Source organism: Sceloporus undulatus, chromosome 6, assembly GCF_019175285.1.
Source record: "Sceloporus undulatus isolate JIND9_A2432 ecotype Alabama chromosome 6, SceUnd_v1.1, whole genome shotgun sequence".
NCBI lineage: Eukaryota > Metazoa > Chordata > Lepidosauria > Squamata > Phrynosomatidae > Sceloporus > Sceloporus undulatus.
The window spans coordinates 147,402,113-147,425,571 of NC_056527.1; the positions used below are offsets into that span (position 1 = coordinate 147,402,113).

Here is a 23,459-nt window from a genome sequence, read left to right on the forward strand (position 1 = left end):
TGGGCAGAGGAAGCTTTTAAGAGAGCCAAGGATGAGGATGGGCTGTACCTGCTCAATACGAATGCGCCCCTCTCCAAGCGCTCTCGTTCCATTCTCTCTCCGCTCCAGCTTCTGCCTCTCGATTTCCAAGCGTTCTCTTTCCCTCTGCAAACGTTCACGCTCTCGGCTCCACGAATGAGCCGGACCACGCCCCCTCTCGCGCTCTCTCGCTCGGCAATTTCCCTTCGCTGTAAAAGGAAAGGGGGCAATCAGGAGCGGGGTCTTTCTGCTCCAAAATACAGTAAGGCAATGAGGACTGGCTTCTTTGCAAGTCATCTTCCTTCGTGGATTTCAATTGTTCACAGCAGACTAGCTGGGTCTTTTGAACATGGAAAAATGAGTGAGAATGATCTTGTAGGCTTTTTGGCTACAAGAGAAAAATGGGGTGGAACCCATTCTATGGACACCTAACATGGCACTGAAGGAGCCAAATGCTGGTGCCAATCGGTCTCCAAGATGCCCCAACAAAGAAGGCAGAGACTGCTGAAAACTCCAGAGGAACCCAGCAGGTTTGGCAAAATTTGTTCTCTTTGGAGACACAGCCAGATATTCCATTCATCCCTTCCTCCAAGCATAGGCAGAGCTTAAAAGAAGGGGACCAACTGACCTAGCTCCTCCTTAACCTTCGCAGCTCTACAGCCCGCCGTATCGTTCTAGTCGAAAATGTGCTCCCTCATCCTTGCTCCTCATCTTCTCAAAAGGTAAGATGCCCTTTCTGCCCGGTAGTCTCTAGACTCATTTTACTTGGAAAAAACGCTCTTTGTTCCTCAGTATGGTGGCTAGAGACAAGGTTTTGAAAACACTGGGGTTAAGGACACTGGTTACAGCATAGACACAATCCAGTAAATCACTAGCAGCTATTCCAGGTCCTAATAGCCAAGAAGTGGAAGGCCTACTGCCTCCAGAGGCTTGCACACCACTCTTGACTGTAGCATTTAATCAAGAAACCGAGTAAAAACCACTGTCTGAAAGTTAAGTCTAGGCCCTCTGCTGTTAGGGGTAACTTGTAGTACTTTAAGGATGCTTCCAAGCAAGCTCCATGAAGCAATCAAATTAGCATCCATTAAATTATGGCCATCTCCTCACCCTCCAAACTTACTTCCCTCTGCAATACTTACTTTCTCAAACCTTCCCCTTCTTAGGGTCTGTTGTGAACTTGGTCTCCCTTAGTTTGGTCGAAATTACCATATGACTTGGACTTTTTACACCTTTGCAAGACAGAGAGAAAGAAGGAGAGAAACAGACTTAACCACTCAAAAAAAAGAAAAAATAACCTCAGCAAATTATTTTCCTATATCTAACCATGTTCAGGAATGGTTGGTTTATGTCTGAGACAGCACTTTGCCTTATCACAGAAAGATTATCCCATATTAATATTACAAACATAGCAGAGTAAACTGTTCTAGATTAGCCACAAACTGCTCCCTTGTTTGGTGTTTAAAATATCCCACAAGATTCAGTAGCTGCCTTAAGGCACGGGAAGGTACTCCAGCCTCAGCCTGCTAAGACAATAAGAGCCTCCTTCCCAAGGTCCCTCCCAATTAAATAACCAAAGATGGATCAAAAATGAACTGCAGAACAGTACATGGGAGGCAGTTGCTCATAAACAAAGAGGCGTACTTTTTCGCTTCTTTTCCTCAGGCTTTTTTATGGCTCTTGAGTAGGGCCGCTGGATCCATTGTCAATTTTCTCCTCTTTACCTTCTGGCTTTTTGAATCCTTGCTTTCCTTCTTTCAGATTTGTCAGATTTCTTTTCTTCCTGGGGGAGGGAGTCCTTGAAAAATAATAACAAAAAGTAATCTTGGTGCAAATTTTAAAAAAAAAATAAGGAAGAAAGAAACCAAACACCAGCGTGTACACACAGCTATGCCAGCCAGTGGGTACATTTTTCAAACAAGCCTGGTTGGAAGAGCCCAAACCAAGATGTAGGTCAGGTTCTTACTGTGCTGCCTTTGTCGGCTCGAGGGGTCTTTCTTTTCTCCGGATTCCGGCTAGAGCCAGATTTCTCATCACTTCTTTCTTCAACTCTTTCTTGAAGGATCCCCTTACCTACATTACAAAACAAAGTTGTGTTTAAATACTGTCTGCCAGTCAGGACATGTGTGCTATGCTGACCCAAACTATATTTTTCTATGGACCAAAATGATTTTACAATAATGCAAAATTACACTCCTTGTATGTCTTAAAGCCACATTTCTCTCATTTCTGAGATACATCCAAGCCACCTGCTTTGCTGGAAGGAAATAACTTTACAGAGCAACAACTGGATAAACTATTGTGATACAGCTTCTCATCACTGCTTCTAGAAGACTATTCCACAAGTACAAAGATATCGTAAGTCATGACAGAGGCACTTTAGAGAATTCAAACATGGGCAAATTAAAACTGTTAAGAGATATATGGGATTACCTTCCCCAATTTACTCCAAGAATTTAAAAGTGGGGGCAGGCAAGCTTCTTTTCGACCCAATTCACTCCAGAAGCAACTCTCTTTAAAGTAACACCCCCCGCAAACCCTGCCCCACTCCTTATAGACATGGCAAGTAAACTAAGGCACGTTACAGACGGCCTAGAGGCGCCGTCCTTGCGCCGCGATTACGCGCGAGGGGTCGCGTCCGGAGCCGCCTTGCCCTCGCGCGTAACCGATACGTCAAGATAGCGGCACCCATACAGATGGCACACCGCCATCTTGACGTAGCGGACGCTCTGCGTCCGCACATCCCAACCCAAGAGACAGTCACGTCTGCGCGCTTTGGCACTTGCGACGTCTCTTCCGGGTTGCCGGAAGGAGCGCGATTTTCGCGCTCCTTTTTTGCAGCGCGGAGGAGTTGCAGGTTTGGCTGCTGCAGCTCCTCCACTGGCAACAAGCAGCGGCCTGAGACCGCCCTTTTGGGCGGTCGGTAACGGCCTTAGTTCCACACAGCATGAGTGGCAAGAGGCTTCAGCTTTTTTATAGATGGTGTAGCGGCCAAGCATCTGCCATGTTTTTTCCCTCCTAGCTAGTTCCTGAAGCAGGTGTGTTTCCCTCTCCCTAATCCAGCTTTTGTGCTAGACTGCTACAGGAATCCTGTCCCACCTACTTCTAAACGGAGATCTGCTGCCCATGAAGCTCTGTGCGGTGAAGATGGGCTATACACCTGGCCCACTTCTGGTGCTGAGGCATGGTCACAATGCCATAAGCATGGCTCCAGGGCGTCGGCACTGGTGACCACTTGGGCGGCAAGCACCAGCAGAGACAGAGGCAGGCAAGATCTGCAGTCCCACCTAGGGCTGACAACCAGTAGTCCATATTCTTCAACACATTTGCAATATTGCTTTTCCAAAAAGCAATGGAACAAAAAAGCTGAAACCAGGCAAATCAGTAACTGCTTCTCACAGTGGTATGAAAAGATCTACTGTACCTTTGATTAAGCCCTGTTTATCTCATAGATATATTTTACCAGATTCAGATAAGGCAAGGCTCCTCCTTGCACATTGCATTTTGATAAGCTACATTAAACTACACAACCAGTACCCTAGATTTTTCAGGTTGTTTTAGTAAAAACTCAGAGCCCAAGCCCAAGATAGGCATGCCCATTAGATCCAGTAAACTAAAAGAAGGCTGACCCTGAGCCCTTCACAACTGGCAGGAGATATAATTGCACCTGTGTACGCACGAGGCTTAAACCAGAGACATGCAAGGCTACCTGATGCTGCCTCAGATCTACAAAAACCAAAAAAAAAAAAAAAAAAAAAAGGGAAGGGGGATTAAAAAAGAAAGACAGGAGGGGAGGCAGGCTCCTGTACCAATAAACCACTTTTTGCTGCTCCACCTCTAGGCATGTTATGAAGACATTGACTGGATGAAGGTCATCTGGTTCTTTTTCATGGCAGAGAAATATTCATGCTTGGGTTGCCCATAGGCTGAAATGAAAAGAAATGCCACACACCCACCACTGCAGTAGCAATGGGGGAGTGTCTTGCATTAGGGGGCCAGCATTGAAGCCTGAACTCACTGCATTTGTTCATCACCGGCTGTCAAATTAACCTGTGGATATAAGAGAAGGCAGCTCCTTCCTGGACTTTTACTAGTAATGCCTATAGTCTTCATTCTCCAAGAGACATTTTCACACTGGGCATGTTACTTACTGGTTGTGCCGTAACACATGCATTTGCAGTCAGCCATCATACACTACTGAGAGCACTTCAAATCTTTGGCCATATAGCCCATAGGACTTTTATACACAGATTTTAATAAGGCATAGGGCAACAAGTTGAGATTAAAGAATTCATTCAACCATAGGTTCACAAAAATCACTTTCCCACGATTTGCAGAAGCAAGTGATCAGTAGTTTGTGGCTGGAAAGGAAGGTCTAGTCCCCCTCTACACCTCAAATCAGTTAGAGCGAGTTCTCCAACCTAAATATCCCGGCAAAGAGGGCATACCTCCCATATTTGCCAAAGAGGTTTTTCAGGTCAGCACTTTTGGTTTGGAGGAGAGCCCACTACCCATAGGTCTTAGTAGAGCTGCTACTCTGCTCCCACTGCTTGCACTCCGGGAACAGGATTTAAAAGAAGAAAGGTCTCACTATCTACAATGCAGACACTGCTCAGGCAGTACAGAGCCACCGTGGAAACCACATTTTTTATTATTATTATGATTATTATTATTATTAATTATTAATTATCCGCTCTCTACAAAATGCAATCAGGGCAGCTTACAAGGTTAAAATTACAGTCCAAAGCCCCATCCACCCCCCTCTCTTAAAATATAATTAAACAGTGTGGAATTGAAACATAACATACTTGAGCCCTGGGGGCGCAGTGGTTAAATCCTGTACTGGCAGCCATTCACTCAAACCACAGGTTACGAGTCAAGACCAGCAAAAGGGCCCAAGCTGCGACTCAGGCTTGCATCCTTCGAGGTGTAAAATGAGTTCCCAGACGTGTGGGGGCAAATTAGCTACTTGCTATTAGCTTACTTGCTTGTTCCACGCTATGATCTTTGGATAGCGGTAATATAAATAAACAAATTATATTAATTATTATACTTAAAAACAATTCCAATAAATGGTGGTGAAGTCAGAGGTCAGCATTTGATTTTCCTTCTGATGGCCAGGGGACTATTCAGGAAGGCCTGCGGAAAAGATCCGCTATATTTTTGAAAGCTATTTAGGGGGGTAAATGATGGATCTCATCCGGCAGTCATTCCACAATCTGGGGCAATAGCTGAAAAGGTCCTCTGGGAGGTCGTGGACAGCCGTGTTTAACAAGGCTATAACAATTTTTTTCCTGAGGATCTAAGTGTGCAGGGAGGATTATATGGAAGGAGGCAGTCTCGAAGATAGGCTGGACCCAAGCCATTTAGGGCTTTAAGGTAATAACCAACACATTGTACTGGGCCCGGAAACTGACAGGCAGCCAGTGAGTGACTTAGATCGTGTTTATATGGTCTCTTCTGGATGTGCCAGAGACAAGTCTGGCTGCCATGTTTGAAGTAATTGAAGTTTCCGGACCAAGCACTAGGGTAGCCCCATGTAGAGTGCATTGCAGAATCAGGCTTGAGGTTACCAGCGCATGTACTATGGTCTCAAGGTCCCTGACTTCCAGGAAAAAGTACAGCTGCTTATCAGCCGAAGCTGATAACACAACTCCTGATTGTCGCTTCACCTGATTTGTCATGTGAAGCAACGAATCTAGGTCCACCCCCCAGACTGCAAACACAGTCTTGAGGAGAGTGTGACCCCTCTGGGACAGGAGGTTGTAACCCAATCCTGAGTTGGAGCAGATACTGTAAGTACCACCTCCTTTTGTCTGGATCACTTCAATTTTTTTCCCTCATCCAATCCACTGCCATAAAACAGTCCTGAGAGGCAAGACACATCTGAAGTCAAAGCTGAAGACCAAGACATGGGAGAATGTATTGGTGTCATCAGTGTACGGATAACACCCGCCCCATGCCTCCAGATGATCTCTCCCGGTGGTTCAAGTTTGATAAGCAGAACTGGGGCAAAAAAAAATATCCGGAACTTGAAAAAGAGCAAACCTGAGGGGAAGGAGACAATTTTGGGACTGCATGCTTGCCACAGACACACAATAAATTGCCATGTACCTGACCTCATTTTCGGAAGCAGGCACATCCATTAAATCACTCCTTGGCTTCTGGTTGAGAGTGAACCCCAGCATCTCTTGTTACAGAAATGAGAAGGTTCTAGAAATGCAAAGCCAGACTTCCTTTGTCTGCTGTGATGGAGAGCAACTGCCTGTCAGAAAGCCCAATCCTGGAACAGGTGGACTCTCTGTTGTTATGAGGGCATTTCCTCTCCTACTAACAAGCGATCAACTGTGATGAAGCCATTGACAGCTTTAGTGGCTTATTTCATGGTAATTCAAGGAAAACCACCAGCTGGTAATCCAAGTAGAAAAATACCCATTACTTGACATTCTTGCAATTGGCTATTCAAGTCAAGGCTGTTAGGATTAGCTTGCCCAACTGTATATTCCAGGAGGGAAAGAATGCCACTGTGGGGCCACAGTATCTTTTAAAACTTCCTTACAGTGGCATTGCCAACCAGGGCAAGAGCAACACCGTCTTCCCTTGAGCCCTGCAGAATCAGGAAGCAAGGTTTGCTGTAGAGAGTTCCTTCTACTGGCCCAATGGACAGAACTAGCTGTCTCTCCCCTCCAAAAATATAAGCAGCCAGCAGCAAGGGACTTCACAGGGCACATGAATCCATCATGATTTGCTGAAGAAAGCACTTTTGTCATGCTAGAAGGCATGAAGGCTGCTTGAAGGATGGGTCTATACCCGTTGGCCCAACACACCTTGCTCTTAGTTTACTAATTTATTGTTCTTTCATGAAAGGTAATTTTATTAGGGCAAGTTCTGGTGCTGCATGATAGAGACCAAAGACAGCAAACTGGGTCAGTGAATTAATCTTTTGATGGAATTTACCTAACATAAATAGAAACCTGTACTAATTATTACTTTTTAAAATGTTTTATTAAATGCCAATGTATTATACCTGACAAAGTAATTCTGATTCCAGCAAAGAAAAAACTTTGCTCTAATGAATTAATAATTTAACATTTGACATCCGTTGTTGTTTCAACGAAACTATTTTCCGCTTCCACCCATAGTGTGCTTCTCCTGGATCCGGCTGCTTCTCTCAGAACAGTGGCCCCTTACGTTCTGATCCAGAGAGCTAGGAAACCCTCTATGGGTTCACAAGAAAGGAGGAAAATCCAATTCCTCTAGTGTAGGACAGCAAAGTAACCTGTCAGAAACTGGCCTCGTTCGCAATAGACAATGCTATTAGTGTGAGAACTTTGAGATATTCAAAGTGCCACTATGCCCTGTACTACATGGGTCTTGTTTAAAACATTCTCAGAGGATGGGAAGGAATACTGAGCCCAAAAGACTCAAGTAGGGCAGAAACCTTCATCAAGGGCTGCACTCTTCCCACTTTCCTCATTTTGCTGCCCACGTTCCTCTCGCCTCCCCACAGGATCAAGCAGGGATGCCTCCAAAAAGCACTTAGGCCTTCTTGCACAGACAGCTAAGTGCTTCGGGTACTGTGCTCTTACACAAAATGGACCCATGCCCACGTACAGCTCAAATTTCCCTCACCCAGTCAAAATAAACAGAGTCAGACTGCCTCATTGAGAGAGAGAGAGAGTGCCATGTTCTCTTCAAGAAAGCTTTCAGATCAAATGAAACCCAAAGAGAGGAATTATTCTTCTAGTTACTCTTGTCCCAGTACCAGCAGAAAAACGTTACCTTTGCATCCTTGGATGTCGCTTGCTTTCTTTAGATTCCTTAGTAGAGCTACAAGGAGGAAACAAATCAAAGAAAACTGAACATGCAGGATTTGCCTGCCAAGGAACTACACTATTAGCAAGTCTTCAAACAAAAAAAGAAAGGGAAAAGGGGGGGGGAAGCAAGGGCTGGAGACTTGTTATTTGAGGGAAAGTTATTCCCCTTCATATGGCTTTCTTGCACTGATTTTTTCCCCAAGATGCCCGAAGATCTAGATTTTCTGAAAATTTTTATTCAGTGGATTAATGGTAAAATCTTCTCCACATTTCAAGACTGGGACTTGACTTCATTTTGGTGGTCTAGGAACTGAGAGTTGTTCATTACCAGCACAAGGTACTTAAACTTGACTATTTGAGAAAAAATAAAAAAAAATGCTGTCAATTCGTCAATGAAACCAGTAGGATAACGCATATACGAAGATCCTGATTTTTATTATAATAACTAGATATATAATAAACCATAGGTAATTTATGGCCATGAAAACATTTTTATAGGCAGGAGCAATGACACTAATTACAATGCTTCTGCGGCTACCCCCTCAGAGTGATTCTTATTGAATGCTGGTAGTATCTTAAAGAACTGCATAGAAAGACAAACCTCTTTGCTTGACCAGAGGCCCCCGTAGACGAGGGACCTTTCTTCAAAGTATCCTTGTCTTTGTCTCCAGATTCTGCTTTCTTTCCGAGCTTTCTCGCGTTCCTCTGACAGGATCCCCCTTCATGCCATCTCCTTCCTTCTTACCATCTTTATGGTTCTCAGTCATCTCATAGTCTTTGCCTTCCTTCTCAGCCTCGGCGCAATGGCATCCTGCCTGTCTTTTGGCTTGCTGCTTCTGAATCTGAATTTTCAGATTTTATAACCTGTTTTCTAGAAGGTCACCCCATCAAAATCCAGAGTGATGGCATCTTCGGCCTGGATTGTAACCGAATGTTATCATCCTCTGCTTCTTTGACAGAGACGTGAGCGCCATTCCCTCTCATGAGCCTCAGTTAGGCTCTCTTCTGAAGGAAGAGGCTAGATACAGTCTTGTGTACCACACCAGAACCTGCTTTATCTAAGAGGATTTAACAGGAATAATATGGCAAAACAAGAATTTTTAAACATTTTCATACGCATAAGCCAGTCGAGAGGACCTAGAAATACAAAGTCAGTTATAGAACTGATGGAAGGTTAGGGGGGAAACAAAGGGGCATTAACATATACACCAATCCGTTAACCCAGGAACTCATTCTCATGGTAAACAAATCTCTTAGATAAACCCAACTCTGAATAGTTGTTAGACAAGGAGAGTCCCTCCAGAAGACCCCGGTTCTTCATACAGGCATCTACTTCCCGCACTGCCACTGGGAGGCAGAGGAGCTCTTGCTTCAGGGCCTCCACGCAAGTGGCAGCTTAAATCACCGCAACACACTTCGATGTACAAGGCTGTCCTCTTCCAACAGGCTTCTGATGGCCAGAAGCTCGATTGTCAAATCCTTCATGGCTGGCAGCCTGTCGTCTCTTTTTTCATTTTCATCCCTTGCTTGCCAGCGACGCTGCAGTTGACAGAGCCAAGCTGTTCCGCTTCACACATACACTTGGGCCAAAGTTTCACTGAGGCCTTCCATCTTCATCCAGAGTCATGTGGGGAACACTCTCAGTCCTGTCCCTTTAATGTTATCACCAGCGTTCTACTTTCCACAAAGTATATTCTGTCATGAAATACCCTAAACATACCAAGTCTGTAGCTCACACCATAAGCACCCCTTCAGGATTCAGCAATTGGTGCTGGAGTCACAGGGTTCCATGTCCTTTAGTCCACAACATGCAACACCTTAGCATGCTCTCCAGAGGTCTTCTCAGTAGGATGTGAGTGATTGCCGTGTGGGGAATTATGTTGCTGATTTCACCCCGCCACACACACAATGTAACTTTTAAAGAGCAGGGAACAAGCTGCTCTTTCCAGCTGTTCCAAAGTTTCCACTGAAGACTGAAGTGGGTTGTGAAGTGTGATGTGGAGCTCCATCAATGCGGGGAAGTAAGGTGTGGTTTTATCCAGATCCAAGTGCTTTCTCGGGTTCCATTTTCAGAGAAGGACTCCCTTCAGCATAGGCACGCTTACTCTAAGGCAGCGCAAGGAGAAACGAGGCATCAAGACTTACCAGGCAGATAAGATTCAGATGCAAGGATGTTTGGATCTGGGGCTTCTCAGAGCATTTGGGTGGCCATAGATATATAAAAAAAAACATCAACTGAAGGAATCGATAGTAACACAGATTGGAAGGAGAAAAAAGCTGGATGAAAAAATGGATCCAGCCACTGTCCTTGCAGAAGCACCTACGGTTGTTTCCATGTTGATCGGAAACAAGCTGATGAACTTGTCATTAACAAAGGGCAACCTGAAGCATATTAGAACATTCAACTCTACTGATTCCAAACTAACCTCTCTCATGCTACTTCTTCTCCATCCTGTGAATTAAAAGGAGGGGAAATCAAATAAGCATTCTGGATGAGGACTTTGTTTTAAGAAAGCAGAATTAAAACTACCATTAATTCAGACAAAACAAGATGTCCCCATCTAACAAGGCAAAGGGCAGCCAACACATGGTTTACTTTTCCTTTCTGTAGAAAGAAATCATGTCCCCATGAATCTGAGATACTACCAGTGGATGGCCACCTCCTCTTTTTTCAAAGAATGGCTTATAAGCAACAGACAAGACACGAGACAACAAACCAAGGAATGGTCAACTCACAGACCTGACAATTATTGTTAACCGAGTGCCCCAAGTTCATACTATGGTTCAGAACCACAGAAGGAAGCTCTCACGCTAGCTTGGAGTTAAGTTCAACAAATTTGTACCTTCAGGCGTCCCCCTTAACACACATGAGCGTTCCGGCTTGAGGCAAGTCCACACTGGAGGGACATCGTGCTTTACTTTCATTAAAGAACACATCAGGCCAAGTTTATTAATTATAATAGGGCACTTTCCCTATAAACCAGGAGGCTTGGGAACTGAATAGCAGCAGTGACAGTTTCAAGACACAGAAAACCCGATTTTCATGATGATGATAAACCAAGCAGCCTATCCTACCAAAGTTTAAGGAATCAGGCCTGAGATACTTCAAGCCTTCTCCACGCTTTGTCCAATACCAGTCCATTACATATTTCAAAGCACTATGAAACTGAGTGTTGGGGGGGGTGGCTTACATGACGGAGCATCATAATGGGGCTGGGGCTAGAAAACACGATAGATATCTTCCAGTTCCAGCAGTATGGAACTTTGGCCCTCAGCTGATTCTGGGACCAAATGTTCCACAGTTTCTTTCCCACTGGGCCCATGCTTGCTGCAGCTGATGGAAATCAACAGGCCTAAACAGCTGAGGAGTAAACTCCCTATCACCCTAGTTGAATTTCAATACCGTCAGCTTTCTATTCAGGTAAGACAGGGAGAAAACTTACGTGGGTGGTAGTGAAGCCATCAGCTTCTTCTTCTGGCATCTTGCACGTTGTGCCCGAAAGATGGGGAATAAAAAAAAAAAAAAAGAAAAAAAAGCCCCAAAAAACCCAAGGTGGGGCCAGATAAGCTAACTGGTGGAAAAAGGTGCGTAACAGACATGCCCGATGAATGAAACTGATTCTGGCAAATTGGAAGGGCTGGGGCTGCAACCTCCTCCTCCTCAGTGGGAGAAGTGCAGTAAGAGACAAGGATAGGTCTGTGTGACACTGGTCCCTTTGCAGCCCCTTTCATTGCCTCGCTGCAGTGGAGCACATTCTGGCACCCACAGAACGGCGGACGTGTTGGGGATGCTTCGGGACGCTCCACATTTCACTTGCTGCAAAACAGAGCCCAAGCTTCCTCCGCCAATAAAACTATGCCTGGTTGTATTTTAGCAGTGTTCAAAAGTGACACTCTGTCTCAAAGTAGCCTGAATTTTTTCAAAGCAACACCGGAACATCCCACGCTATGAATCTCTGCAACTCCCCCTAAACTGAAATCTATTAACACTACAGTAAAGCAGTGTTCCCTCAGTAGGATCTCTTTCGCTGATGCAGGGACTCATGTGGGCCCTCTAGATGCGGGAGAAAGCAACGTCTAGTCTTCCATCCACCAGCGGACGTTCGGCGGGCTTAGGGGACGATGGGAGTTGCAGTCCAACAACACACAATATTCCCCCTGCCCCTAAACAGAGGATTTGGCAGGATACTGCACGTAGGACAAGGATGCCTCGGTCCTCCCCAGTTTCTTCTGGAGAACTTGCAAAGAGCTGGGCTCAGTTTTTGTTGGCCATTCCTACTACCCTGCTCTTATGTTATTTCGTAACACTACACTGCTGCAGCAACAATACAAAGGCTTAACCTCAGTAAGGCAAAAAGTAAAGGGAAAAATCTCTTGCTACAGGGCGCCCATAAGGGTGGTGTGGATTTGTGTAGCAAATTGTTAATTTTCTTAACCAGACGCAAGAAGTATTGAATCGAGCAACACAACAACTCCCATGGCTAATGTTCCTCTCAGTGGAATAGGTTAGGAAAAAGGGGAATAGAAGGTAGGGACTGTTGTGCCTACCTACCTGGCATGTTTTTAAAGACAACAACATGTGCTCACGCTACTCGAATAAATTATTTCAGGTCCTAAAAGCAGGGGGGTGGGGGAGGTGTGACCCTGGAGGCAACATTTCAAACCCTGAGAAGACAACAGTTGCCGCCAACTCTGCTGCGTACAAAGAAACCACCCAGCACCCATCAATCTTCGCCACCCGGCCCCCAAGACGTCTGCCTATTTACATGAAACTGACACGGGTGTCCACAAATGGTTAAAACCTCCACGATTCATTTTGAGTTGGTTATTTTGATTTTGAAGGGAAGAGAAGATCAGACTGCCCAGAAAAGCAAAGTTATTAGCGCAAGAGGGATAAAAGAGGTCAAAGCAACCTACCTACCCACCCAGATAAATTTTACCAGCCCTGTTTACCCCTCCTGTTAAAGTTGTTTGACAAAACCAGTATACACAACCTGCTAGCCAGAGACTCAGACCATAGTCCTTAGCATGAACCACAGCCCGAGCATACAGGAGAGAGTGAGGGGGCTGGCATGCATGGGTGCCCCATCATGCAGGGGGATGATGGAAGAGAATGGGATCTGGTGAGGTGCATTGGTGAAACAATACCCGAGCCTGGCAACGGCTCCTTTCTGTCCCTGCCCCTGAGTGAGGTAATCGATCGAAAACGTCCTCCCCTTCAACAGTCCTCTGCAGACGTCAGCACTGGCAGTGAGAGTGACCACGTTTTAATTTGTAAAATTTTTAGAATACTTTCCTTGTTGAAAAAAAGGTAGTTCGGCACGGTAATCAGAAAGAATGCGCCATTTCACACACAACACGAAAAAAGTGAAATGTCATAACGAAAGCAGAGCAATAGTAATAAATTCTTCGACAATCAGCCCAAATACACAATCAGATTAAAACACTTGGCAATAAAATGTTGTGATCTGACACAGAAAGCAGGACAAGACTGGATGCTTATCAACCACCCGAAGGGTATTTCGAGCTGTGGCGGATCACTGAGGAGGGCCTCCTCTCATGCATACCCCGGGCAGATGTCCCTACTGATGGAAACGCTAAGGGAAGCTTCACGTTGGGTATCCTGATGCAGAAAGTACAGAGGTTGGCTTTAGCCAAGTCCCCCTCTCCTTCCCCCACTATTTGGCTGCATATTTGTTTAGGCTTTAAAAGGCACCAGCATCTTAACTTGGACTCAAAACTGAGATCCATTTCTTCAAAGCTGTTGGATTTCTTTAGCCAACTGGTGTAATATGGTCCCAACAGTCATAGACCTGTCGAGATTTCCAGATGCCAAATGCTGCACTAAATTCCCAGCAGGCTTAAGGCAAGCCACACTGTTAATTGCATGGAGATCACTAGAGCATGGGATTACCACAAGCCAGGCCACCTGCATCACAAAATGCCAAAGCTGCTAGAGGTAGTCCACACCAAATGGGTACTGTCAATGATCATATTCATTCAGGACGATCCCCTCCCACAAGCTGAGCGCCGGTTTTGATGTTTTTAGGTGCAGGGAGGTGGAAGAGGAAGAGCAGGCATGAGAGAGGGGTGGCCAGAGAGATGAATGGATTTACAATGTCAAACAACAGCAAGAAACTGGTGGCTGACATTTGCCAATTTACAGAACAGATCAGTTCCCAGCTTCTGATAATGATTAAAACAGGGCAAACGTTGGCGGAAATGTTTAAAAGACACACGTCGTCCAGTTAACCGGTCCATCTGGTGAAAGATGGCTGGGGGGTACCTGGGTCTTCGAGGTCCTTCTCATCTGCCTTGAACTAGTTTTCTTCTTGTCCACAGCAGGCAATGCTTGAGAAGTCAAGGATGCGTCCTCAGTTTCTCCAAATGCTCCGAGCTTTTCAGTTAACACATTTCCATGCTTGAATCACTTGCATTCCTGAGCTTTCCCAATCACTCTCCGTGCAAATTGAACAACGACTGATGTCAAAGACGGAAAAAACTGTTGGGCACTCCAACTGTTCTCCAAAGCTATGGGCTTAGCCTACTGAGTCTCTTCACCAAGTTGGAAAACACCTCATGCTTGCATTGAATCTATCCAAGCTATTGTTTTAGCTGACAATAATTAGTAATAGCAATAAACTATAGGAACCAGCATGGGGCAGTGGTTTATAATTGCTCCTTAAAAAGTTACTTGGGTTAAGAAGTATGATAGAAGCTGAACTAACGATTTGAGCTGCCATTATCAAGTAGCCTGACTGAAATGCATGTTATATTCAACATTCCAGTGAGTACAATGGGACAGCTCCCTGCCATAGTTGTTTAAGTAACTTTTTTACTACTAGGAAATAAATCTGTTATGTTCCCTGACAGTATTACCTTGAGCAAAGAGTCATCTTCACTGAAGCAGCACACAGCTTAGTTCATCCATTTCCGTCCTGCTTGGTACACTGAGAGACAGGATATGCCAATCACTTACGATAATAGAAAACATTGTTTTACTGGTGAACAGGGCATTTTGGCCGATAATTTTTATATGTAACTTGTGGCTTCGAACAATGTCAAACTGAAAGATGCCAGGGTAAGAAAATATAGAACAAAATATAGTCCTGTGACAATCAGTGCACAGAAACAGAAAAGTTCACAGGTATGGACACAGGGATCTGGCAATTCTTTAAGTTAACAAAGAGACAGACTATTTTTAAACAAAGAGACGGACCTATAAGAATAGCCTATGGAAAATTACACTATAAGGTCCTAGCAAACCTTGAAGCAATGAAATGTGGTGTGGGCGTGACGAAGTACTGGGGTCAGCAACATTTTCAAGGGGCCTACACGCTTCTTGCTATAAAAGATTCAGGGCCCATCATCAAAAAAAGAAGAATAGCAAGTCCTTTTTGCGGTGATCTTTGACCATGACAGCAGTCTGCTTGACATTTTGTACTGACATCGGATAAACAATGTTGATAGACAGACAAGTATTTTAAGTAAGCTAATAAGTTACGCGGCCAACCAGAACAATCTAAACCGTTTACGTTCCACAGACATTCTCACATGTCCTTTGTTGGTTTCTTGTTTGGTGTGTCAACAGCAACTGCTATTGTTTTTCAATATGATCTGGGTCTCCTCCTCCTTCCTCTGCAATAGCCTAAAATGAAACAAAAACCAGACGGGATTAGTTACCTCAGCTTGTTCCCATGGAACACTTGTAAAATTTTAGCTCGGGCACGCACATTATGGACTGACCGTTTCAAGTACAAAACACGACCTCCTAGCAGACAGTTCTGTCAAGTACGTGAGATGGGCGCCAAAACCAGAACAGGAGCACCCTGCAGGCAAGTAATGGGAAAGAACCCTTGCCAAGTGTGCCAATCATATCCGAAGATTGCCACGCATTCGCCCATGCGGAGGGAACACTGGATCAGCTCACAACGGCTAGTATCAGCGTACATCTGCCGGCACTACGAAGCAGTACGGGTACGTAATTATTTGCCAATAAAAGTTTATGAGACAATGATCATGCGCAGCAGGGTTGACTGAGTTTAAAATCAGAGATTTAAATTTAAGCAGAGATCAAAGAAGTCGAAATTTGAACCGTCCCCTGCTCCAAGGCACGTGATGCATTTGTCCTAGTACAATGCACACTGAACACTGATACACCCTGAACTTTGTGAGGGGAAGTTATCAATTTATTCATCTGTTATTCCACCTTGCTCCAGCACAGGACCCAGGCATGTATAGGCAATTAAAACAAATCACGCTAACAAAAGTTAAATAAATAAAACACAGACCATTTGACAATTCGATCAAAACAGTTTAACACACTGAAGAGCACCTTCCATACAAGTCCGTCAGCAACACGGAATAAGAAGCCCCACCCAACCCCTGTCTAAACAAAAATACATTTCCCTGCCAGCGGTATTGTTATATTGCCATTTACCCCACACGCGTGTTGTCTCCAAGAGGTATTTGAATGCAGGACGAGACAAAGGCTGCATCCACAACCAGAGAAATAACCTGGTTTGGCAGCACTTTAACTGCCCTGGGTCAATGCTATGGAATTTCTGGGAATAATACTTATATAAAATACTAAGAATACTTATTGATTTATATCCTGGCCTATCAGAGGCGGCTACAATTGGTTAATTAGACATTTCCCTACCCTCAAGGCTTACAATCTAAAAGACAAGCACAAAAGGACAAGGGAATGGCAGCAGGGAAGGAGGAAAGGCCACAGCAGACCTCCTTCCCTGGAGGCATGTTGAGCTGGTCTGCCTTTTCCTCTCCCTCATCAATATGTGTGGATGAAGGGAGGGTTTTTTCTTCTTTCAGGCAGGCCTATAAAGTCCTATATAGCTCCATGAGACATTTAGCCTTCTCTGTCAGAAATAGCTCTGGGGCCGCAATGAACTAAATCCCCAGGATTCCCTAGCAAGAGCCAGGGCTGTTAAAGGGGGTCGCAAAACCAATAACCTGATGTAACGTGTGATGGAACAAGGATACTTGATTTGACCTGTGTTATCCAGTTTTCTATCTTGTAGCACGATCGAGTTGTTTTCAGATGTAGGTTGTAAGGTGGTATGGCATTGGAGGCTTCTTAACTGGAGCGCTTAAAAGCCATCTCCATGGTCAGATTCCTCAGGTGACTTGTTGATTGCCTTGTCTACACAACACCTTTTCTCTTCTGGGATTTATACATGGTCCTGAGAGTGACTGTCTTAGTTCCCAAGGGAGATTTTCTCTAAACCATTTTCCTGGTTGGTGCCCGTCCTGATTTCTGCCCCTTTGGCACATTGGGAGTCTGAGTCTGGGGTCCTGCTATCACACTAGCAGATCATTGCTATTACAACTCCATGGCAATTCGGCCAGACCTAGACTCCACCCTTAGGGTGAGCTCTAACCTCCTCAGTGGTCAAAATCATATCCCCCCCAGCCTTCTCCTTCGTTCTCCCAGACCAGGGGTAGGCAACCTTTTTGGGCTGGGGGCCGGGTTGCTGTCCCTCAGGCGACTGGGGGGCTGAAGCCGGGGGTGGAGCTTCCACCCTCCAGGGGCGGGGCCGCATGCCGGGGGTGGAGCTTCCACCCTCGGGGCAGGGCCACGTGCCAGGGGTGGAGTTTCACCCTCCAGGGGCCAGGCCTCCCCATCTTTGCAGGCCCCTGACGGGGCCCCAGGCCCTGTCAGAGGCCGGCAAAAAAGCCTCTTGGAGGACCCCAGTGACGGCACCGGGCCTCCTGGAGGCCCGCTGCCGCCGCTGGAACCCTGTTAGAGGGAGCCACCGACAGCATCGGGCCTCCAGGAGGCCCGCTGCTGCCGCCGGGGCCCTTGAAGAGGGCTCCGATGGCTTCAGCGGGCCTTCCAGAGGCCCGATGTGGCCGTCGGAGCCCTCTTTGAGGGCGCCAGCGACGGCATCGGGCCTCCAGGAGGCTCGATGCCGTCACCGGGGCCTTCGAACAGGGCTCCGACGGCTTCAGTGGGCCTTCCAGAGGCCTGATGCGGCCGTCAGAGCCCTCTTTGAGGGCACCAGCGACGGCATCGGGCCTCCTGGAGGCTGAAGTCTCGCACGACCTTGTTTGAGGTAGCGCGAGACTTCGCCTCTGGGCGCCGCCATTTTGGGTGAAAAATGGCGGCGCCCAGCGTGGCTTTTTGCCGTTATGGGCGCCGTTATTTTTTCGAGCGGCGGCGGCGGCAACTGCCCCCAGGGGCCGCAATGAAGGCCTCCGGGGGCCAGGTGCGGCCCGCGGGCCAGAGGTTGTCGACCTCTGTCCCAGACATTACAAAGAATTTAAAACATACACCATGCTGGAGAGCCTCCCACCCATAGGGGAGAAACAGCTTTCGTTCCTCTGACACCTCATTTTGTTTCCTTTTAGCCCTGTTGGATGAGCAAGAAGGCATCAGTCTCCATGCCTAGTAGCTGGGCCAGGCCCGACATTACTACTGCCATAAATCCTTGAGAAGTTACCACCAGAAACCAAGTCACCCATGACAAAGACTACAGGTGCATGAGCACCTCTAGCCATCATAGGTCCTATAGCAAAGACCATCAGGGTGGCCACTTACAAGCCACCATACACACTTGTTAGGCATCACTAGCTTGACGGCTTGGCTGAGGCTGCTGTTGACAGCAGGGTCTTGCAGTGCGTGCTCAAACCTATGTCTGAAGGGCCAGCACTGCCCACCCTGTTTAGATAGGCTTTGGTAAATCCCAAACTACAGGATGTGGGGATCTTATCTGCTGGAAACGGACATATCACAGGTAAGAGCCAATGTCCCTATCCTACAAGTTGCGTCTTAACTGCAGAAAGGAGGATTCAGTGATGGGTTTGCCTCCTAGGATTACCTGATGGCCTTGTCCTTGCAACAAGAGCAACAAAGCCAAGACATCAACTGGGAGCAGCTGCCAGAAGGAATCGGTGATCTTGAGCTTGCCAAGAAACTTCAGGAAGAAGAGGACAGGCGGGCTTCTCAGTACTATCAGGAGCAAGAGCAAGTTGCTGCTGCCGCCGCCGCTGCCACCACCACTGCCAGTCAGGTCCAGGTAAACACTTTTGGTTCTGGGCAGCCCTTGGACCCTGCCAGAAACCATACATATTTGCCTAGATGCAAGTTCACCCTATAGCTCAGTGGCAGAGGCCCTGCTTTGCCTTCAGGTGGTGCCATGTCCATTCCTTGGGGTCTCCAGTTATGGCTGGGAAAGACCATCCCTGTTGCCATTTTGTGCAGACTGGACTGAGTCAAGATGGACCAAGCGGGCCTTCTTTTGTATAATCAACCTTTGGAGGGGGGCAGGACTTCTGCTGGCCTTGGAGGTGCAGTGGAGGGCGAAGGAGGCTAAGCCAGTGTTGTTCTTGTTCCTTGTCCCTCTTGACAGCAGCCACCGGGCCCTGCCTCTCCTTCGATGGGGAAACCTTCAGCGGGCAGTGAACGGAAACGGAAGGAGCCGCGGGAGAAAGAGAAGAACAGCTGTGCCATCCTATAGCGGGAGCAGGAGGGGGCTCTTCCTGGACCCAAGCACATCTCCTTGGCACATGAGCAAGGAATCGTATGACCACCCTGTTCCCCCCATGCCACCTGTGCCTCATAGACCCACAAAGGATGGCAGCCACCCTCCCCCTAAGACTGTTGGAGATGCACAAGCGCACTTCTGGAGAGTTTTTGGTGTGGCCACCTGTGCTTCTGAAGCCTGGTGAGAAAAAGTGGGCTCCTTTCACCGGTGGCGGGCACACTGCTGGAGGTGGTGCACCTGAGGAAAGGAAGGAATCATGGTCTCTATGGTGGAAGTCACCAACTGGCCGTCACACTGGGCTCTTGTGTCCCAGCCTATCTTGGTTGCCATAAGAGAAGCCTTTGTGTCATGGAGGCAACCTTTGGGGGCTACCCCTATCCCACAACAGTCCTCCTGGGCTGTAGGTTGGTGCCTCCTGAACAGTCTTTGACCAACGTCAGTCCATATTCTGGGCAAAATACTGGTCCACGTGGCTAAGAATTGGGTGTTGTGAAAAGAAACTGTTGAAGCGAAGCAAGAGAAAATGGCAGTGATTCTGCCAGGAGCAGGCTTGCAAACGTTTGTCCTGGCCTCTCGTGGACACACCATGGAGAGAAAGGCCAGAGCTGTGCTGTTATTTATTTGACCACTCTGCCCAGGGGAAGGGACCGGAAGGGAAAGCGGATGCGTCATAAGCTGTGGAATTCAACTTGTTGGAGGCTTGCCTTCTCCGTCCCCCCTGCCCCAAAGGACTTTAGACAAGTTAAATGCAGGCGTCTTTGCTTGTATGCCTTATCAAGTGTACTGTAGGTAGGTACTCCGCCCCTTGCCAATGCAGCTGCAAAGCACACCTTGGGCAGAGTGTGGAAGTTGCCCCCTGGTTCCCCAGGGTGAGCATCGGGTGGCCCTGCAGGTCTTGCTGGATTGATGCCCCCATCAGCCCCATTCTTGGGAGATGGTGGAGGCGATGATGGGGTGGCATTGTTGGGATGCTCTAATCTAGCAACATCCCTTGGACCACTCATTGTCCGCTTCTCATGCGTGACCCAAATTGTCTCTGCCAGTGTGCCCCTTGGTGTACTCAACTCACTTGTGTATTTAAATTTTGGGGTGGGGTGGGGCTGGTATTTTTGGGGAAAGACACATGGCTGTAAAGACTGGTAGATTTTTGGGTAACCAGATTTTCTAAGTAGATGATACAAACAAAACATGCTACATATCATATTTATAGGCTTCCGACGACGGAGTATTTGTTGAATTTTACTGTTAACCGGGATGGGGGCGTTAGAACTCCCAGGCTTTCCTCTCGAGAGGGACTTGGGCCTTCATCCTTTTGATAACTTTATATATCAGATTTGTAGATGCTTCAGACAAAAATGTGTGCTGTATTTCGTAAAGCCTGGACCTGTGCATTACAGACCAACCTCACCCTGCCCTTCCCATGGCAAATTACTCAAAAGTCAGTGTGATAATCTTGCTCTGGGGGAGCCGGGTGATGGAGGAGTCCTATAAAACTTGAGGGTTCAACTCTGGGGAAGGGAAGGGCTGCTCTCCTTTTCTAAGAGGGTAGTACTTGGAGCAGTTCCTCAATCCTTTTCTAACTCTTGCAGTTTCTGAAACCTTTATGTCGGAAGGTGCCTCAAAGTGGATCCTTAGCTGGTGATTTCCCTGCAAAGCGTTCCGTGGTTTATACCTGCGGCTGGTGGGTGTGTTTGTGTGTGTGAATGCGTTCACGTACTTGTTCCTTTTTCGAGACTGAAAGACTTGCCTTAGCCTGAAATGCAAACTGTTCTGCCCAGCGTGTGTTAACAAACATGATGGCTTCATTCAGAACTGAATTTAGCTTGTATCATGTTAAAATTTAAATATGTAAGGAGTATCTCTTGCACGTCTCCAAAGTATCTTGTTTCACATATGCATATGACCCTTACTGACTTTAGACAATAGTGCCATCTTGTTATTATTATTATTACTATTATTGTTACCCTTAACAAAGAAGCTATCACTGACCTTTTATCCAGGCGCTTCTTTTTTCCTTTTTGCAAAAAGGAAAAAAAAATCACTAAGGTGTTTGTTTACATTAAGTGTAAGTTTGTACCATTTCCAGTATCTTTTTCTTTTCTTCTATGTGCTAAAACTTGGAAGATGCAGGACATGCACGCGCACCCGTCCTGTTCACTGTTTCAAGTCACACTGGTCGATGGTTTGCTTAAGGAGAAAAAGGGAGGCTGGCTTGGCTCAGCTTCCTCTGGATTCTGTCCGTTTCACAAGGGGGGAAATGCCTCTGTGTTTCGGGTGGGTGGCTTTGTAAGGCTGTAGCAGCACATGGCTGGGGTCCTCCCATGTGGGGCAGGCTACAACCTGAGCATTTCTCAGGCACAGGAGGGACTTCTCTGTCTAAAAAGTTGTTAAGGAAGAAGCAGGCTTTGAGGCTGACAATCCAATACTCAACTGCCATAGCTCAGACCTTTTCCTTCCTTTTAATACATTGGCTGTGAAAGACCTGTAGTAGCATCCCCTTGGTAGCTTTGGATGGCCAGGGGAGTGGTGTGTGTCCCTGCTTTCTCCAGCCACAGAGCCTCTTCTGTGAAAGGAAGGGCAGTGGGGGGGCTTTGGCCCAGATGAGAGACTCTGGCTTGGGAGGGCAGGAAGTAGTCTACCTCTCCTTCCTCAGGGCTCCCATCCTGAGGGCCCACCAGCCATTCCTGCTGAGCAAGGAGCTCCTCTGAGCTTTGGAGGAGCTACAAGACAGACATGCTCTTGCTGGGCACTTTGTTTCTGCTCATTCCTAGCTCTTTCTTGTGACTGCTTGAGAACAATCCCTGAAACCCAAGTGGTAGCTTCTCTAGGAAGTCATCAAGGGGGACAAGAGATGCCAAGCCTTTCTTTGCTTGTCGAAGTTTCATAGTGCAGAATGCAGAGGAATAGAGCATCGGCAAGGGTCTCTCTTGCAGTTTTCCTGTGGGTTTTTTTGGGCTATTTTCGGTCTGTTTTTTGCCCTGGTGGGGTAGCAGCCGGCACATACATCGCCACTTGAGCACTGCCAAATATTTTTATAATTTTATAAAGGAAAAGCACTTGCATATGTTAAAAGTATTGTTTAAAAATAAAATCATGCTTGTTGTTTTAGTTGTTAGTCCTGAATCGCATCCTGTAGCTGTTAGAACTTACTTCCCTGGGTGTCTTTCCCGCAATGGCTGTCTTGCCTTGGTTCTGCCTGCCTCCCAATGGGTCAGAAGTCCAGCCTTGGGGCCATTCCTCTCTCCCCAATGGGGAACAACCCATAAGGGCCAGCCTTGCGTTCACACAGGCGGTAGTTTCAAGACCCCCCAGAGCCCGGTCTGTGCGAAGGGGCCCTCCTGGGTCGCCTTCTTCTGCCCATCTCCTTTCCAGATTTCAAACCCTAGGCTGGCCCCAAGCTAGGCTTTACTCAACAAGCAAACTGCATGGATCGACACTGCGATCGGCAACTGGTTTTCTTTGTTAGATCTTGTCAATGTAACTGCAGTGGTTTGAGCTTACAACTGTTTCCATTCCCATTTGTTTTCTGTCTAATTTTATATATGATGTATTTATAATTTTTAACAGTCCTGAGTAACTATCTCCTGTAATAAATATTGTTTCAACTTCAGTGTATCCAGCTTCCATGTATTTTGGCAGACTGTGGAGGTGGAGGTCGCTGGGCTGGGACCCTGCCCCAATAGGCATTCTGCTGTTTCACAACCACATCATTATTTTTATGTTTTCAAAAAGGTTAATACTCCACAAAGGTTGGGGGAATCATGGAAACCATCTAAACGATTCCCAAATTTTGATCCTTCAGGGTGTTTTGGACTCCCAACTACCAGAAGCCCCAGCCATCATGGCTGAGAGTCAGGAATTCTGGGAGCTAAAGTCTAAACCTTCTGAAGGACCAAAGCTTGGGAAGCACTGCTCTAAATGCAGTGGGCCTACAATTCCCAGCATAGTGAGGGATGCTGGGAGTTGAAATCCATCAGTCCCTGGATTGCCTTACAGGTATTTTGGACCCAGAATGTCTAGGAACACAAGGCGCAACCTCTTTGATTAGATTTTAGTTCTACATGTGCATGAGGGGGGTGCACCACTTGCATACACACATAGCCTGATGGGTCTGAGAAAG

The 23,459-nt window shown here is 46.6% G+C and overlaps 1 protein-coding gene and 1 long non-coding RNA gene across 3 annotated transcripts in view; both read left to right on the top strand.

The window, feature by feature from the left end:
- The window catches only part of MINDY2 (MINDY lysine 48 deubiquitinase 2), a 689,230-nt gene that overhangs the window by 13,484 nt on the left and 652,287 nt on the right, over window positions 1-23,459 (top strand). The window lies entirely within an intron of this gene.
- Window positions 17,962-22,949, top strand: LOC121932609. The gene is made up of 2 exons (XR_006104385.1): window positions 17,962-18,871; window positions 19,205-22,949. It is a non-coding gene; the product is annotated as an uncharacterized LOC121932609 (long non-coding RNA).